The sequence below is a fragment of the Anomaloglossus baeobatrachus genome, chromosome 3, assembly GCF_048569485.1.
Source record: "Anomaloglossus baeobatrachus isolate aAnoBae1 chromosome 3, aAnoBae1.hap1, whole genome shotgun sequence".
NCBI lineage: Eukaryota > Metazoa > Chordata > Amphibia > Anura > Aromobatidae > Anomaloglossus > Anomaloglossus baeobatrachus.
The window spans coordinates 674,146,022-674,160,023 of NC_134355.1; positions in this window are offsets into that span (position 1 = coordinate 674,146,022).

Consider the following 14,002-nt stretch of genomic DNA (forward strand, 5'->3'; position numbering starts at 1 on the left):
GAGGAGTGGGGTGTAGACCCCACGCGTATCGCTACAAAAAGTTGTAGCTTCCTCAGGGGAAATGAGGCAGACTATGGTAAGTGTGTCTTAAATAAGCATGTTAATCAAAGAAAATTACTTACAGGCATGGACCCGGAGGAGGGGGAGAGAGAAGTAACCATGTAAACTGAGGACGCCGGTGGGCGCCGCCATTGTCTGTCACGTGACCGGACCATATGATCACCATGACGTGCAGTCATCACAGTCTGAGCGCATGCGCTGTAATGCCAGTGCTACAAACGTACTTAACAGTCCCATAAAAGATAGAATAAGCGCGCAAAGAACACATAGATTAAACATGCGAAATAGATAGTACACTCGCGCTAGATAAATGAGTTTGTGTAACTCACTTGTTTGAACAGAAAGCCACGTCAGTGTGCGCATGCGCAGTAACCATAAGGAATCCCTGCAGGGACATTTCGGCTTCAAAAATGAATACCGCGAAAACATGATATATACACAGTACAAGGGTAAATCACCAAACATCATTAGATAAGCAGCAAATATCAAACAGTCATATAGACACCTATGTTATGAAATAATGACGCAAACTGATCACATATTGATGTACCCTTGTAAAACGTACCCATATGAGAACTAGGGAATAATCGCAAGGTGCACCTCAACCAAAATCACTGGGCAGCACACACACTCATTCACCATCTGTGCGCACAGTACAAACAGCAAACATTCACCCAAAAAGGGATTGATTGTGAGAACTGTGAGTGCAAAAAATAGCTACAATTACTTCCTGGTGGTGAACATATTCAAGCTGCCGACCTCATTGTATGAAGACTCGTCAGAATGGGACCTTGCTATTCACTAAAATTGGACATGACATCCTGTTGGCATTTGTTTAATACCATTAAATATGTGACAGCTGTATAGGTGACGATATTATGTGCCATTATGTTTTTTTGGCTCTGTCCTGGGATCGGCTCACGCATTGTGATGCTTTTGGGCAAGGTTTTTTCAAACACCCTGATGGGGCCTTTTTGGAACTGATATTTTGCCTTTTCTGTGGTCCCTTATGCGCATACATGCCTCCCGCTTTGCGCACACAGATTGAGTGTTCCCGCATCAGGGTACGCGGGACTAGTGTGACGCGAATGCGGGATGGCTACCTGTGCGGTTGCCTTGGCCACCTTCATGCCCTTTAAGTCCTCTAAACCTTCTTTTGCGACCTACTTATGCAGTGGTCGTGTGTATCTATGGTGGGTTCACATTTCTGGGTTGAAACGTCCCCTGTAGGAGTATACATTGTTGCAGCGCAGCGCATGTTTATGTAAGGTCAATATTTTTTGCACTCACAGTTCTCACAATCAATCCCTTTTTGGGTGAATGTTTGCTGTTTGTACTGTGCGCACAGATGGTGAATGAGTGTGTGTGCTGCCCAGTGATTTTGGTTGAGGTGCACCTTGCGATTATTCCCTAGTTCTCATATGGGTACGTTTTACAAGGGTACATCAATATGTGATCAGTTTGCGTCATTATTTCATAACATAGGTGTCTATATGACTGTTTGATATTTGCTGCTTATCTAATGATGTTTGGTGATTTACCCTTGTACTGTGTATATATCATGTTTTCGCGGTATTCATTTTTGAAGCCGAAATGTCCCTGCAGGGATTCCTTATGGTTACTGCGCATGCGCACACTGACGTGGCTTTCTGTTCAAACAAGTGAGTTACACAAACTCATTTATCTAGCGCGGGTGTACTATCTATTTCGCATGTTTAATCTATGTGTTCTTTGCGCGCTTATTCTATCTTTTATGGGACTGTTAAGTACGTTTGTAGCACTGGCATTACAGCGCATGCGCTCAGACTGTGATGACTGCACGTCATGGTGATCATATGGTCCGGTCACGTGACAGACAATGGCGGCGCCCACCGGCGTCCTCAGTTTACATGGTTACTTCTCTCTCCCCCTCCTCCGGGTCCATGCCTGTAAGTAATTTTCTTTGATTAACATGCTTATTTAAGACACACTTACCATAGTCTGCCTCATTTCCCCTGAGGAAGCTACAACTTTTTGTAGCGATACGCGTGGGGTCTACACCCCACTCCTCTCATGCTATTGCTTTGCCATTCACCCCTTGCGACATTTCTTTGGGTATATGTTTTGCCTCTAAAAAAATTTTTTTAGGCATATACTTCAGGGTCAGGTCATCATCATGCTTTGAGGTATTTATATGCAGTATTATTCTCTGGTTGCTTTTGTCTTTATTAGCATGTCATTTTTACTGCTTGCTATTGACTGAGCTGAACCTTTTGTGGCTATTACATTTGCCCTGACTTATTATGTGGGGTTTGTCTGTGGCTCATTGAGAGGGTGGGGTGCATTTTGGTGGTATATATCATTGGCACCAAATAACTGTATAAGCTTTTTTGCTTTTTAATTGTTTTTAATGTACATCTATGTGTTTTGTATGTCTTTTGGATATAATAAAATGTTATTGCATGATAATTTTTGGTGATCCCACTTTGTGCACATTCTCTTTTCTCTTGTGGTTTCAATTGTTTGTTTAGAATGTGCTAGTGGTTTGTGATCCCACTTATATATTTACTTTCATTTTTGGTGCCCTCCCGCCTGTCTTGTTTAATACAAAATTGTTAGTGAAGGCTTTTCCTTCAATTCTGGGAGTGTGGCACAGTATACGGATTTAGTTTTTATTGTCTTTCATTTGTAGCATGGATTTGGATGCTAGGGAGGCTGCATGGAGTAATCAGTCTGGTGACTTGTTTGGATCCACTGCTGAGGTTGTGGTACAGGATTCTTTCCAACAGTTATCCACAGAGCTCACCAATTTGCATAAAGTTGTTACTAAAACATGGTGGAACATTAAAACTCTGGAGGAATATTTAAAAATGGGGATTGCACCAAGGGGCTTGAGGGTGCAGATTTTCCCAGCGTGGGAACCTGATGTTGAATTTAAGAGTGTTTGGGAAGCAGGTCTTCTGAAGTGCTCGGATATTATCTTAAACATGCTAATTGAGCATGATAAGACCCTATTGAGTACGATCAAGGATAAAATTAGGGTTTGTGAATCTAAATTGAGAACTTTTGACCAGAATGACCAGGTTCTTCCCTTTCAACTTAGGCTCAAGGAGTCCATTGATAAATATGAGAAGGATATCATTAGGGGCAAAAAACAAAAATTTTTTAGGGACAAAAAAGATTTTGAAGGTGGTGTGGCATTCCGTTGGTCACATCATGGCAATCAGAGATTCCGCAGAGCTGTCACGATGGGACAGACTGCACAGAATATCACGACCAGAGAGTTATCTTCCAGTGATTTTTTGTCATCGGACATCAGCGACAGAGAAGGCCCACCAGACGAGGGAGACGCAAATCCGCCAAGCGCAGCAGGGAGGCTGGTACATCAGACTCGTGGGAGGCAAGGGCCTACAACATCCAACAGAACCACAAGGAACAGGAAGAGGTGGTGATGGGGACTGATTGTGGTTCCAGGGACCTGGAGCAGGACTCACAAGGTAATTTACAAATAATAAATCTGACTGAATATTCCCTATCTAAGGATGAAGTGAGTCTCCTCTCTAAAGGTCTCTCTTTCTCACCCACCAAGGCTTTGGACAAATTTGAGCTGACGAAGGATGTGTACCTATTCTGCAGGCAATTGGTTTTCAAAATGATGTATCATCAGCCTGGTGTTATCGACACCCTGCCTGCAGAGGATAGGCAGGTGTTTCGTGATCTAATGGAGCTTTTGGAGGAAGGAGACACCTTTGGAGGTAAGAAACTGCCGTTCACATCGAGGCTTCCCTCTCAGGCTACACCTTCATTTGCCCTGTTCCCGGCTATCCAGATTTTCTTTGAGACCATGTGTCGTGACATTCAGGCCCTTAAGGTGGTACCTTTCCAACAAAATAACCTTAATAAGGCAGAACTAAGAGCTTTGTCTAATCTAAGAAAAAACAACTCATTTATTATCCGTGAGGCGGATAAGGGCGGCAACGTGGTGTTGTGGCCCGTGGAATTATATCTGAAAGAGGCCCATAGACAGTTGGGTAATCGAATCAACTATGCGATTCTTCCATCAGATCCCACTGCCGCCTTCAAGGGGAAATTGGACAAACTTCTGGTGCGTGCCTTTGATCTTGGTATAATTTCGAAACGCGAAAGGGATTTTCTCACCACGCGCCACCCAACAACTCCGACGTTCTATATGCTCCCAAAGGTACACAAATCTTTGGTGGACCCTCCTGGGAGGCCTATAGTATCAGGCATAGGGGGCATATATGAACGTCCATGTATTTATGTGGATTTTTATTTGCAGCCTTATGTCCTCACTCTGGATTCGTACGTCAGGGATTCATCGCACTTGATTACCCAACTTGAGCAGGTGGAGGTACAGGCTGGCACGCTTTTGGTCACCATGGACATCGAGTCGTTGTATACGAGTATTGAACACAATCTGGGAATTCAAGCGGTCACCTACTTTCTGGATCGTCGCTCCACAGGTGATAGAAAACACGATTCGTTTCTTCTCGAACTGTTAAATTTTGTTCTACATAATAGTTTTTTTGTTTTCGATCGTGTTTTCTATAAACAGGCGTCTGGGACCGCGATGGGCGCCCGCTGTGCCCCCTCCTACGCCAACCTTTTTTTGGGTTGGTGGGAGGAGACGCAGCTGGCGCTCATCGCTTCATTCCAGAGGCATGTGTCACACTGGTTTAGATACATCGACGATGTTCTATTTCTCTGGACAGGTGACCGTGCATCTTGTGAGGAATTCATTGTCCAGCTGAATGAGAATCCATGGCACATTCGACTCTCGTCCAATATATCAACCACAATGGTGGAGTTCCTTGACTTGAAGGTTATTTTGGAGAACGATCACATCGTAACATCTCTGTTCCGGAAACAGACGGCTACTAATAGTGTGTTACACTATTCCTCTTTCCATCCGAAACATGTGCGAGATGGGATACCTAAAGGTCAGTTTTTGCGGGTACGCCGCAACTGCACCGATGTTACCACCTTCAGGAAGGAGGCACGAGATCTGACCTCACGATTTATTAAGAGAGGGTATCCACGCAAGATTGTTTCCAAAGCCTTTGAATTTTCGGCCAGCATTCCACGGTCTGATACGTTCCGCGGCAGACAAAGAACTGAGATGGGTACTATTAACCTGGTGACTACGTTCAACAACCATTGGGATAAGGTACGACAGGTCCTTACAAAGAATTGGAATATTCTTCTCAGCGAGCCCAGGCTGATCCCATTCATTAATACTCATCCCAAACTGACCGCTAAGCGTGCGAGGAATTTGAAAGATATGCTTTCTTCCAGCCACTTCAAGAGACCCACTATTTCTTTGGGTCGGGGACACAAATTAGTCGGGTCTTTCCCATGTGGTGACTGTACCATCTGCCCCTTTCTAGTCGCTGACAACTGTGTCCGTATTGATGTTTTTCCAGGAACCATCACAACTAAATTCTACTCAAATTGCCGAAGTAGGAATGTAGTATATCTCCTGGTCTGCGAGTGTCCGAAATTATATGTGGGACAGACCACACAGGAGCTCCGCCGTAGGATCCAGCACCACTTTTCGGACATCGGTCGAGCACAAAAGGATCAAGCTCAAGGTAAGCCCATCACATCTGTGGCCAAACACTTCCTTGATTCACATGGGTGCTCGTTCCGGAAGGTCCGGATTTTGGTGCTGGAGCATGTACCAACCAACATAAGGGGGGGTAGGATATCTGATGAATTATTGAGAAGGGAAGCGAGATGGATATACCAACTACAGAGTCTCTCCCCTCGGGGATTGAATGAGGAACTTTTGTTCACTGGCTTCTATAAGAAGTAAGTGTTCGGTTAGCACCAGTTAGATTGAATTTTCCCCAACATGATGTGGCATCTTGTTCATATGGGGGTTTAAGACAGTCTGATGTCATGTACATCAGCTTGTTTGGTGCTTCCGTTTCCTTTACTCCTCCTCTCTCTCTTGACTCCCTTCTCTTTCTTTCCCCCCCCCCTCTCTCTCCCCCCCTCCTCCCCAGTATATATAACATTCTGGACCCCGGTCTTCCCCCCCTCTTTTGGTGTGGGTTTGTTTTTGTTCACGTATACAATTTTATAATATTCCAGGGCTCTGACCATGTGGACCAGGTTCCATCTACCCTGAACAGGGCTTGTCGACCTTAGTTGGAGAAGAACATTTTTCTTGGATACCTGTTTTCCTGACGTGTGGATTGAAGTTCGCCTCCTTGCTTTTTCCTCTCTATCATGGTTTTTGGAGCTACAATTACTTCCTGGTGGTGAACATATTCAAGCTGCCGACCTCATTGTATGAAGACTCGTCAGAATGGGACCTTGCTATTCACTAAAATTGGACATGACATCCTGTTGGCATTTGTTTAATACCATTAAATATGTGACAGCTGTATAGGTGACGATATTATGTGCCATTATGTTTTTTTGGCTCTGTCCTGGGATCGGCTCACGCATTGTGATGCTTTTGGGCAAGGTTTTTTCAAACACCCTGATGGGGCCTTTTTGGAACTGATATTTTGCCTTTTCTGTGGTCCCTTATGCGCATACATGCCTCCCGCTTTGCGCACACAGATTGAGTGTTCCCGCATCAGGGTACGCGGGACTAGTGTGACGCGAATGCGGGATGGCTACCTGTGCGGTTGCCTTGGCCACCTTCATGCCCTTTAAGTCCTCTAAACCTTCTTTTGCGACCTACTTATGCAGTGGTCGTGTGTATCTATGGTGGGTTCACATTTCTGGGTTGAAACGTCCCCTGTAGGAGTATACATTGTTGCAGCGCAGCGCATGTTTATGTAAGGTCAATATTTTTTGCACTCACAGTTCTCACAATCAATCCCTTTTTGGGTGAATGTTTGCTGTTTGTACTGTGCGCACAGATGGTGAATGAGTGTGTGTGCTGCCCAGTGATTTTGGTTGAGGTGCACCTTGCGATTATTCCCTAGTTCTCATATGGGTACGTTTTACAAGGGTACATCAATATGTGATCAGTTTGCGTCATTATTTCATAACATAGGTGTCTATATGACTGTTTGATATTTGCTGCTTATCTAATGATGTTTGGTGATTTACCCTTGTACTGTGTATATATCATGTTTTCGCGGTATTCATTTTTGAAGCCGAAATGTCCCTGCAGGGATTCCTTATGGTTACTGCGCATGCGCACACTGACGTGGCTTTCTGTTCAAACAAGTGAGTTACACAAACTCATTTATCTAGCGCGGGTGTACTATCTATTTCGCATGTTTAATCTATGTGTTCTTTGCGCGCTTATTCTATCTTTTATGGGACTGTTAAGTACGTTTGTAGCACTGGCATTACAGCGCATGCGCTCAGACTGTGATGACTGCACGTCATGGTGATCATATGGTCCGGTCACGTGACAGACAATGGCGGCGCCCACCGGCGTCCTCAGTTTACATGGTTACTTCTCTCTCCCCCTCCTCCGGGTCCATGCCTGTAAGTAATTTTCTTTGATTAACATGCTTATTTAAGACACACTTACCATAGTCTGCCTCATTTCCCCTGAGGAAGCTACAACTTTTTGTAGCGATACGCGTGGGGTCTACACCCCACTCCTCTCATGCTATTGCTTTGCCATTCACCCCTTGCGACATTTCTTTGGGTATATGTTTTGCCTCTAAAAAAATTTTTTTAGGCATATACTTCAGGGTCAGGTCATCATCATGCTTTGAGGTATTTATATGCAGTATTATTCTCTGGTTGCTTTTGTCTTTATTAGCATGTCATTTTTACTGCTTGCTATTGACTGAGCTGAACCTTTTGTGGCTATTACATTTGCCCTGACTTATTATGTGGGGTTTGTCTGTGGCTCATTGAGAGGGTGGGGTGCATTTTGGTGGTATATATCATTGGCACCAAATAACTGTATAAGCTTTTTTGCTTTTTAATTGTTTTTAATGTACATCTATGTGTTTTGTATGTCTTTTGGATATAATAAAATGTTATTGCATGATAATTTTTGGTGATCCCACTTTGTGCACATTCTCTTTTCTCTTGTGGTTTCAATTGACTACATGATCTATGACTACATGATCCCTGACTACATGATCCCTGACTACATGATCCCTGACTTCACGATCCCTGACTACTTGCTGACTACTTGACCCCTGACTATATGATCCCTGACTACATGACCTCTGACTACAGAGTCCTGACTACATACTGTAACTCCTGGATACATTAACTCTAACTACGTGGCCTCTGACTAAATGTTGCCTGACTACAAGATCCCTGACTACTTGACCTCTGACTACATAATCCCTGATCCCTGACCACATGATCCCTGACCACATAATCTCTGACTACAGTGGAGTGAAAAAGTTTTTGACAAAGATAACACAAGACAGCAAAAAATTTAGTTTATAAATGAAGGTCACCTATGTGAAAGAGTGATTTCCCCCTAAACCTAACAACTGGTTGGGCCACCCTTAGCAGCAACAACTGCAATCAAGTGTTTGGGATAACTGGCAATGAGTCTTTTACAACACTCTTGAGGAATTTTGGCCATTCATCTTTGCAAAATTGTTGTAATTCAGCCATATTGGAGGGTTTCCGAGCATGAACCGCCTTTCTAAGGTTATGCCACAGCATCTCAATCGGGCTAAGGTTGCCCAGTCTCTTTCATATGGTGGACTCATGAACACTGGCCTTAACTGTGGCAAGTCAGACCTGCAGTTCTTTGTATGTTGTTGTGGGGTCTTTTGTGACCTTTTTGATGAGTCGTCGCTGTGCTCTTGGGGTAATTTTGGTGGGCCGGTCACTCCTGGGAAGGTTCCTCACTGTTCCATGTTTTCGCTGTTTGTGGATAATCGCTCTCCCTGTAGTTCGCTGGAGTCACAAAGCTTTATAAATGGCTTTAGAACCTTTTCCAGACTGATAGATCTCAATTACTTTGTCATTTGTTTCTGAATTTCTTTGGATTGCAGCATGATGTCTAGCTTTTGAGGATCTTTTGGTCTATTTCACTTTGTCAGGCAGGTAGTATTTAAGTGATTTCTTGATTGACAACAGGTGTGGCAGAAATCGAGTTATACATATTTGATCTTTGACTACAGCTTCCTATGATGATGGATGCACTATGTGACAACCGTCGGAATCATCTATTCCCCGTATCTCATCTTCTAAGCATCATGTGAACTTTGTCTTATCTCTGACAGCCGCTGTTTATGACATGTCGCAGAGTTATATCTTTTCTTCTCTACTTTGGACAGATTTATTTGCTTTTGTACAAGTGACCGGCCCTTCTATGACTATTCAGAGCAATTTATAAGATTACCAGTCTGGACCTGAGTGTATCTAAGCCTATCACGTAGGATATCACACAGCTGTATCTAAGCTTTCCATGTGTGATACTATTTTAGAGATCCATTTATAGCCAAAAGACAAACCCCAGTAACAATGTGAGCAGACAGTGGCATCCATACATCAGACACCCTATAGCCAAGAGAACTACCTATATGTGAACGTTGCCATAATGAAAGCAACCACTAGATGTCAGTGCAGTCCTCCGCTCACGGAAAGCTGCACGGTGCTGCAGACTAATGCACACTGCGCGCTGTCAGGGGCGGCCAATAACAGGTAAAATGATAGAAAATCGCAGATATTTCTGTCGCGGGCGGAGGAGGGGACGCTGCACTCTCCCACTGCTGGGGTCCGGCTGCTGCTGCCGTTGCTCGGTGGCTCGAGCGATGGGCCAGATCCCGGGGACTCGAGCGACGCTCCTCGCCCGTGAGTGAAAAGGGGTGGTTTGGTTTTGGGGATATTGTCCGTGACGCCACCCACGGTTGTGGTGATTGTGTGGACACCACCGCTGCTCTGGACGGGGATCCCGGGAGCGGTGACAGGGAGCAGCTTTGTTGTTATTTCTCCCCTCCGTGGGTAGGGGGTTGGTTGTCCCGGGGCCCGGTGATGGGGTGGAGGATGAGTGATGGCAGGCCGGGTGCGGGGCCTGGTGAGGTGCAGGGTCGCGGGGGCAGCGTTGTACTCACTCAGCCTGAGACGATGACACAGTTCTCGGTAAAACACACGGCTGGAAAGACGGTTCCCACGGACGGCTGCGTTTGCTTTTCCCCGGTAGTTAACGGTGACTGTCTCTTTCCCTGCACGTAAGTTCAATGTTGGTAGCCGGTACCCACCGGTAACCTGCTCCCCGACTTGGATATGAGCCGGAGGAGCCCCTTTTGCCCGCAGGCGCTGGCCCTGGGAAACGGTTGCCCTTGGCGGTGGCGGCGTCTCCCCTTCACGGTTGGACAGTTGCCTTCTGTCGGGACTTGACTGTTTGGAAACCCGGAGGTCCCCTTCACTGACGGATTTGGCAAATTCACGGCGACTCCTAGCCTTGCCGGGATCCCAAAGGCCCCTGCCAATGGTGCTGGCGTCTCCTTGTGTACTGGTCCGGTACCGCCGGGCCACCACCCGTCCACGGTCCTTACGGCACCTCCGATAAGCCACTCCTGCAGACGGTCACCGCCGTCTGCTAACCTTGCTGTCTCGGTCCGGGGCACACACCCGGACCAACTTCAGGCTCTTAAGCTGTCACTTTCCTCCTTCCACTTTCACCTCTCAAACTCTAACTCTCCTCTGCACTCAAGCTCTGCCTGAGCTAAACTCTAACTCCAACTGCCTAGTTTTCCCACCTCCAGGACTGTGTACTCCTCGGTGGGTGGGACCAACCGCCTGGCCCACCCCCTGGTGTGGACATCAGCCCCTGGAAGAGGGCAACAAGGATTTCTGGTCTAGCTTTGATGTGCCTAACCGGGGTGTAGGGTGTGGTGATTTCATTACCTGTGACCCCTGGCTTGTCCAGGGCGTCACATTCCCCCTTAGCAAAATGCAGACCGTCCGCGGGCTGCCCGTCCAACACCGGTTTTATTTTTCTGCAAAAAGATAAGAAAAACGGTAACACATACAATTATACTAACTTCATCTCACATCGGGAGGCACTTTCTTAAACGTTGCAAACGGTTAACGGTTACGGCTTCCGCTCTCTCCCACCCAAGCAACCTGGCCCTGATGCTGCCCCTAAGAAAACAGGCAGCACCCCTTGACCCCAGTCCTGCACCAAGTTACCCGAGCGGGATCTGTCCTTCCCCTCCAGAGGGTAGCCACAGGTTCTGGTGGTGGCTGGGCCCCAGCCTGCTCCACTGCGGGCCCTCCCTCCAATCTGCCTCTCCGGAGGCACGGTGGAAGCTGTAACAACACATATTTACAAGCCACTAACGTTTGTGGTTGCCCTGCAAGTTCACGGGCTTGTCCGTAAGGAGTCCCTTACGCAACTTTTAACGGTCCCCTTGGGGACAACAGTGCTGGCAACTACCGGTTCAATCAGCGGTAGTAGACAATCAGGTGAACTTCGGTTGATCACTCATTTTCATTCTTCAAAAACGTTTAAAACTTTAAAACACACACACTCTCCCCCCCCCCTTTTAAAGAACAGTTTCCCTGTACCTAAGTGGGGGTCTACCTAGGTTGGGACGAGTGGACCTCCGGGGTCCGGTGTCGGTGGTGGCAGGCAGCGGAGGAGAGGGAACACTCAGTTCCTCTTCCCTGTCATCGTGTGGGGCATGCGGATGCATAGGGGAGCTGGGTACAGGTTTATCCCTGGGCACTGGCACTGGCTCATGGTTGATCGCCTCCATCACTTCTTCATCCACGGGTTGTGGGAACAGTATCTGTGGCGCCCCAGGACCTGGTCGCCAGAACAGCATTGCCCTCCCAAAGGGTTAATGCTGAGCCTGGAGGTAATTGGGAGGTCCATTGGCTAGCAAGTTTAACATCCAACGCAGTTCTCCCTCCGGCCAGCAGGGGGAGCTCTGAACCTGGAATTCCAGGGAGCATTCCTTAAGTCTGACCTGAGGGAGGAAGTAGGGTTCAGTCTGTAGAGAGAAGTGAAAGGAAGCAGACGCAGAGTGTGCTGTCCTGTGGATCTGGGGCCTGGAGCTGGAACAGCTTGGCCCAGGGAAGCAGGAGTAGCAGAGAGGCAGAGAAGGGACTCGGACATCGGAGTCTGTGGCCACCAGGGCTTAAAATACTCCCTGGTAGCCGAATCCGAAGGGCAGGAGAGCTGCAAGCACCTGGCCCATAAACAGCCCGAAGGTACAGCTGCAGCATCAGGGCCCGGTGTGGACTCCAGCAGAGAAGCACAAGAGAGGGCCTGCGCAGCCTACCACAGAGGGAAAGGGACGTACCACCGGTCCCAGCAGCAAAGAGGGCCATTGCTGGATCCAGAGAAGCAGGGTCCTATCGTAGTAAAGAAAGGAACAGGAGTAGGCCTCATACTCAGCTGGCCAGAAAGATCACCCCAAGTACTTCCAGGCAGACCGGATCCCCTTCACCACCTGTGACGGTCTCCCAGGATTGGACTGTTCCTAAAGTAAAAGAGGAGAAGGTAAAGAGACTGTTGTTTGTGCCTGGTTCTTTCATTGCCTGTCTGCCCTGCACCGTGTTAGCCACACAACACCATAGACTTTCACGAGCACTAACAGTGTCCCCGGGGCTCCGCTCCACCTGTGGGGAGCAGTACCACCATTGCTGCCATATCATCACCCCGGAGGCTTCACACAGCAGCGGCGGCTTAATAGCCGCAGACCACAGGTGGCGTCACGAAACAAATACTTTAATTGCTCCCAAGTCACCAGCCATATTAAACTGACACCCACCAGGGCCACGGAGTCGAGCCCCGCCACCACTGATGTCCCCCGGACTAGTCCGGCCCGGCACCGGGTGTCCCATAGCCCTGGGGTGGGCGAGTCAACTTTTGGCGTCACGAACAGGATTTCGTGCCCGGTCCCACCGGGTACTGTGCGCCTGCAGAAACTGTGCTTAAAAGACTGTGTTACTGTTTGCAAACTGCCGCCGCCATTAGCCTCGCCGAGCGCAGGAAGAAGGGAGCGCGAAGGGAGCGCGCCATCAGAGCAGAGCGCCGTTAACCCCGCGCGACCCAGAAGGGAATTTGAAAAGTGAACGGAGCCTGGTAAGGTTCACTAAGGGGGAGGAAGATGTCCGACTCGGAGGGAGGGCAGGTGGCTGCCATAGCCCGAGACGCCGCAGCACCAGCCGAAGCAATCCCAGTCGCCGTCACCCCAGCTCCTGCTGTAGCGCCGGTAATGCCGATCACAATGCCGTACATCCCGGGAGCAGAATGGCTGCCGCAGTACTCCGGGGAGTCCCATACCTTGAGCGACTTCAGAGAAAGACTGCACAGCTTGTTCCGGGTGTATCCGCTGACTGAGAGCCAGAAGGTGGGCATATTAATGGGGCAGCTAGCCGGCGCGGCCCAGCGTGAAGTGAAGTCCTGGCCTGATACAGATAAAGGGACAGCAACCCAGATACTGGCCAAGCTAAAGAGTACTTTTGACACCCGCACCGCAGCAGAAATAAAGATGAGATTCTTTGGGTGCAAACAACGGGCCACAGACAGCATACGGGACTATGCCTTAAACCTGCAAGAGGCCCTGAGAGCAATTAAACAGGTGGACCCAGAGAGTGTACGTGAAGAAGACAAACTCCTAACTGAGCAGTTCATAGAGGGGCTCCTGTCAGATGCCCACAGGACCCAGCTGCGTATCATGGTCCTGCAGAACCCTGCTCTGGACTTTGCAAAGTTTAAGGACCAGGCCATCCGGGTACTGAGAGAATCTACATCGAATGACCCAGTACCCCTCCGTCCTCTTGCTATCACGTACCCAGGGGTGGTGCCTGCAACACGAGCCGCTGCAGGGGCTGAGGCGCAGTCCCTGGATAAGGATCCCGCTGCAGAGCTCAGACAGCAGGTCCAGGAGCTGACCAAGACTGTAGCTGCCCTTGCCAAGACCGTGCAGTCTCTACAAGTGACCCCATCGCCTGCAAGAATCGAGTTGGCCTCCAGCCCAGATGACGTCCCATGGATGCGACAGAGGAGGATTCCGCCGACCCGAGGAAA